Here is a 6000-nt window from a genome sequence, read left to right on the forward strand (position 1 = left end):
GAGCGAGGGACGCACAGAGACAGGGACACAAAGAGCGAGGGGTGCAGAGAGAGAGGGACACAGACAACGAGGGACACAGACAGCGAGGGACACAGAAAGCGAGGGACACGCAGAGAGTGAGGGACTCACAGAGAGCGAGGGACACACAGAGAGCGAGGGACACACAGAGCGAGGGACACACATAGAGGGACAGACAGAGCGAGGAATGCACAGAGAGCGAGGGACGCACAGAGAGCGAGGGAAGCACAGAGAGCGGGGGACACACAGAGCGAGGGACACAAAGAGCGAGGGACGCACAGAGAGTGAGGGACGCACAGAGAGCGAGTGACGCACAAAGAGCGAGGGACGCACAGAGAGCGAGGGACGTACAGAGAGCGAGGGATACACAGAGATCGAGGGACACACAGAGAGCGAGGGACACAGAGAGCGAGGGACACACAGAGAGCGAGGGACACACAGAGAGCGATGGACGCACAGAGCGAGGGACACACAGAGCGAGGGACACAAAGAGCGAGGGACGCACAGAGAGCGAGGGACGCACAGATGGCGAGGGACACAGAGAGCGAGGGACACACAGAGAGCGAGGAAAACACACAGAGAGCGAGGGACACACACACAGAGCGAGGGACACACACAGAGAGCGAGGGACGCACACAGAGAGCGAGGGACCCACAGAGAGCGAGGGACACACAGAGAGCGAGGTTCACACAGAGAGCGAGGGACACACAGAGAGCGAGGGACACACAGAGCGAGGGACACACAGAGAGCGAGGGACTCACAGAGAGCGAGGGATGCACATAGAGCGAGGAACTCACAGAGAGCGAGGGATGCACAGAGAGCGAGGGACACACACAGAGAGCGAGGGACACACACAGAGAGCGAGGGACACACACAGACAGCGAGGGACACACAGAGAGCGAGGAACACACATGGAGAGCGAGGGACATACACACAGAGAGCGAGTGACACACAGAGAGCGAGGGACACACAGAGAGCGAGGGACACACACAGAGAGCGAGGGACACAAACAGAGATCGAGGGACACAGAGAGCGAGGGACACGGAGATAGCAAGGGATGTACAGACAGTGAGGGACGCACAGTGAGCGAGGGACACACAGAGAGCGAGGGACGCACAGAGAGCAAGGGACACACAGAGAGCGAGGGGCACACAGAGAGCGAGGGACACACAGAGATCGAGGGACGCACAGAGAGCAAGGGACGCACAGAGAACAAAGGACGCACAGAGATCGAGGGACACACAGAGAGCGATGGACACACAGAGAGCGAGGGACGCACAGGGACAAAAAGAGCTAGGGATACAGAGCGAGGGACATAGACAGCGAGGGACACAGACAGCGAGGGACACAGAGAGCGAGGAACACAGAGAGCGAGGGACACACAGAGAGCGAGGGACGCACAGAGAGCGAGGGACACACAGAGAGCGAGGGGCACACAGAGAGCGAGGGACACACAGAGAGCGAGGGACGCACAGAGAGCAATGGTCACACAGAGAGCGAGGGACACACAGAGAGCGAGGAACACAGAGAGCGAGGGACACACAGAGAGCGAGGGACGCACAGAGAGCGAGGGACACACACAGATCTAGGGACACAGAGAGAGAGACGGACACAAAGAGCGAGGGATACAGAGAGCGAGGGACACAGAGAGCGAGGGACACATACAGCGAGGGACACAGAGAGCGAGGATCACAGAGAGCGAGGAACACAGAGAGCGAGGGACACACAGAGAGCGAGGGACGCACAGAGAGCGAGGGACACAGAGAGAGCGAGGGACACACAGAGAGCGAGGGACACACAGAGAGCGAGTGACGCACAGAGAGCGAGTGACGCACAGAGAGCGAGGGACGCACAGTGAGCGAGGGATACACAGAGAACGAGGGACGCAGAGAGCGTGGGACACACAGAGTGCGGGGGACACACAGAGAGCAGGTGACACACAGAGAGCGCGGGACACACAGAGAGCGGGGGACACACAGAGAGCGGGAGACGCACAGAGAGCGAGGGACGCACAGAGAGCGAGGGATGCACAGAGAGCGAGGGACACACAGAGAGCGAGGGGCACACAGAGAGCGAGGGACACACAGAGAGCGAGGGAGACACAGAGAGCGAGGGACACACACAGAGAGCAAGGGACACACAGAGAGCGAGGGACACACAGAGACCGAGGGACACACAGAGAGCGAGGGATACACAGAGAGCGAGGGACACACAGAGGGAGGGACACACAGACAGCGAGGGACACACAGAGATGAAGGGCACACAGAGAGCAAGGGACGCACAGAGAGCGAAGAACACATAGAGCGAGGGACACACACAGAGCAAGGGACGCACAGAGAGCGAGGGACACACAGACCGAGGGACACACATAGAGGGACAGACAGAGCGAGGGACGCACAGAGAGCGAGGGACGCTCAGAGAGCGAGGGACGCACAGAGAGCGGGGGACACACAGAGCGAGGGACACACAGAGAGCGAGGGACACACAGAGGTTGAGGGACGCACAGAGCGAGGGACGCACAGAGACAGGGACACAAAGAGCGAGGGGTGCAGAGAGAGAGGGACACAGACAACGAGGGACACAGACAGCGAGGGACACAGAAAGCGAGGGACACGCAGAGAGTGAGGGACTCACAGAGAGCGAGGGACACACAGAGAGCGAGGGACACACAGAGCGAGGGACACACATAGAGGGACAGACAGAGCGAGGAATGCACAGAGAGCGAGGGACGCACAGAGAGCGAGGGAAGCACAGAGAGCGGGGGACACACAGAGCGAGGGACACAAAGAGCGAGGGACGCACAGAGAGTGAGGGACGCACAGAGAGCGAGTGACGCACAAAGAGCGAGGGACGCACAGAGAGCGAGGGACGTACAGAGAGCGAGGGATACACAGAGATCGAGGGACACACAGAGAGCGAGGGACACAGAGAGCGAGGGACACACAGAGAGCGAGGGACACACAGAGAGCGATGGACGCACAGAGCGAGGGACACACAGAGCGAGGGACACAAAGAGCGAGGGACGCACAGAGAGCGAGGGACGCACAGATGGCGAGGGACACAGAGAGCGAGGGACACACAGAGAGCGAGGAAAACACACAGAGAGCGAGGGACACACACACAGAGCGAGGGACACACACAGAGAGCGAGGGACGCACACAGAGAGCGAGGGACCCACAGAGAGCGAGGGACACACAGAGAGCGAGGTTCACACAGAGAGCGAGGGACACACAGAGAGCGAGGGACACACAGAGCGAGGGACACACAGAGAGCGAGGGACTCACAGAGAGCGAGGGATGCACATAGAGCGAGGAACTCACAGAGAGCGAGGGATGCACAGAGAGCGAGGGACACACACAGAGAGCGAGGGACACACACAGAGAGCGAGGGACACACACAGACAGCGAGGGACACACAGAGAGCGAGGAACACACATGGAGAGCGAGGGACATACACACAGAGAGCGAGTGACACACAGAGAGCGAGGGACACACAGAGAGCGATGGACACACACAGAGAGCGAGGGACACAAACAGAGATCGAGGGACACAGAGAGCGAGGGACACGGAGATAGCAAGGGACGTACAGACAGTGAGGGACGCACAGTGAGCGAGGGACACACAGAGAGCGAGGGACGCACAGAGTGTGAGGGACGCACAGAGAGTGAGGGGTACACAGAGAGTGAGGGGCAACAGAGAGTGAGGGGTACACAGAGAGCGAGGGACTCAGCAAGAGCGAGACCGAGGGACAAACACAGAGCGAAGGACAAACAGAGAGCGACGGAAAGACAGAGAGCGAGGGACACACACAGAGAGCGAGGGACACAAACAGAGATCGAGGGACACAGAGAGCGAGGGACACGGAGATAGCAAGGGACGTACAGACAGTGAGGGACGCACAGTGAGCGAGGGACACACAGAGAGCGAGGGACGCACAGAGTGTGAGGGACGCACAGAGAGTGAGGGGTACACAGAGAGTGAGGGGCAACAGAGAGTGAGGGGTACACAGAGAGCGAGGGACTCAGCAAGAGCGAGACCGAGGGACAAACACAGAGCGAAGGACAAACAGAGAGCGACGGAAAGACAGAGAGCGAGGGACAGACAGAGAGCTAGGGACACACAGAGCGAGGGACGCAGAGAGAGAGGGACACAAAGAGCGAGGGGTATAGAGAGCGAGGCACACAGACAGCGAGGCACACAGACAGCGAGGGACACAGAGAACGAGGGACACACAGAGAGCGAGGGACACACAGAGAGCAAGGGACACACAGAGAGCGAGGGACACACAGAGCGAGGGACGCACAGAGAGCGAGGGACACACAGAGAGCGAGGGCCACACAGAGAGTGGGGGACACACAGAGAGCGAGGGACACACAGAGAGTGAGGGAAACACAGAGTGCAAGGGAGACACAGAATGCGAGGGACACACTGAGCGAGGGGTGCACAAAAAGCGAGGGACACACAAAGAGAGCGAGGGACACACAGAGAGCGAGGGACACACAGAGAGCGAGGGACACACAGAGAGAGAGGGACACACACAGAGAGCGAGGGACACACAGAGAGAGCAAGGGACATACACACAGAGAGTGAGTGACACACAGAGAGCGAGGGACACACACAGAGAGCGAGGGACACAAACAGAGATCGAGGGACACAGAGAGCGAGGGACATGGAGATAGCAAGGGACGTACAGACAGTGAGGGACGCACAGTGAGCGAGGGACACACAGAGAGCGAGGGACGCACAGAGAGCGAGGGACGCACAGAGAGTGAGGGGTACACAGAGAGTGAGGGGCACACAGAGAGTGAGGGGTACACAGAGAGCGAGGGACACAGCGAGACCGAGGGACACACACAGAGCGAAGGACAAACAGTGAGCGACGGAAACACAGAGAGCGAGGGACAGACAGAGAGCGAGGGACACGCAGAGCGAGGGACGGAGAGAGACAGGGACACAAAGAGCGAGGGGTACAGAGAGCGAGGCACACAGACAGCGAGGGACACAGACAGCGAGGGACACAGAGAACGAGGGACACAGAGAGCGAGGAACACAGAGTGCGTGGGACACACAGAGAGCGAGGGACACACAGAGAGCGAGGGACACACAGAGAGCGAGGGACACACAGAGAGCGAGGGATACACAGAGCGAGGGACGCACAGAGAGCGAGGGACACACAGAGAGCGAGTGACACACAGAGATCGGGGGACACACAGAGAGTGAGGGACACACAGAGAGCGAGGGACACACAAAGAGCGGGGGACACACAGAGAGCGAGGGACACACAGAGAGTGAGAGAAACACAGAGTGCAAGGGAGACACAGAATGCGAGGGACACACTGAGCGAGGGGTGCACAAAAAGCGAGGGACACAAAGAGAGCGAGGGACACACAAAGAGAGCGAGGGACACACAGAGACCGAGGGACACACAGAGAGTGAGGGACACAAAGAGTGCGAGGGACACACAGAGAGTGAGGGACACACAGAGAGCGAGGGACACACAGAGAGCGAGGGACACACAGAGCGAGGGACACACACAGAGAGCGAGGGACACACAGAGGGCGAGGGACACACAGAGGGCGAGGGACACACAGACCGAGGGACACACAGAGAGCGAGGGACACACAGAGCGCGGGGTGTACAGAGAGAGAGGGACACACACAGAGAGCGAGGGACACACAGAGGGCGTGGGACACACAGAGAGCGTGGAACACACAGAGCGCGAGGGACACACACACAGAGCGAGGGACACACACATAGAGCGAGGGACACACAGAGAGCGAGGGACACACAGAGAGCAAGGTTCACACAGAGAGCGAGGGACACACAGAGAGCGAGGGACACAAAGAGTGCGAGGGACACACAGAGAGCGAGGGACTCACAGAGAGCGAGGGATGCACAGAGAGCGAGGGACTCACAGAGAGCGAGGGACTCACAGAGAGCGAGGGTTGCACAGAGAGTGAGGGACACACACAGAGAGCGAGGG

Source organism: Scyliorhinus torazame, unplaced genomic scaffold, assembly GCF_047496885.1.
Source record: "Scyliorhinus torazame isolate Kashiwa2021f unplaced genomic scaffold, sScyTor2.1 scaffold_166, whole genome shotgun sequence".
Taxonomy (NCBI): domain Eukaryota; kingdom Metazoa; phylum Chordata; class Chondrichthyes; order Carcharhiniformes; family Scyliorhinidae; genus Scyliorhinus; species Scyliorhinus torazame.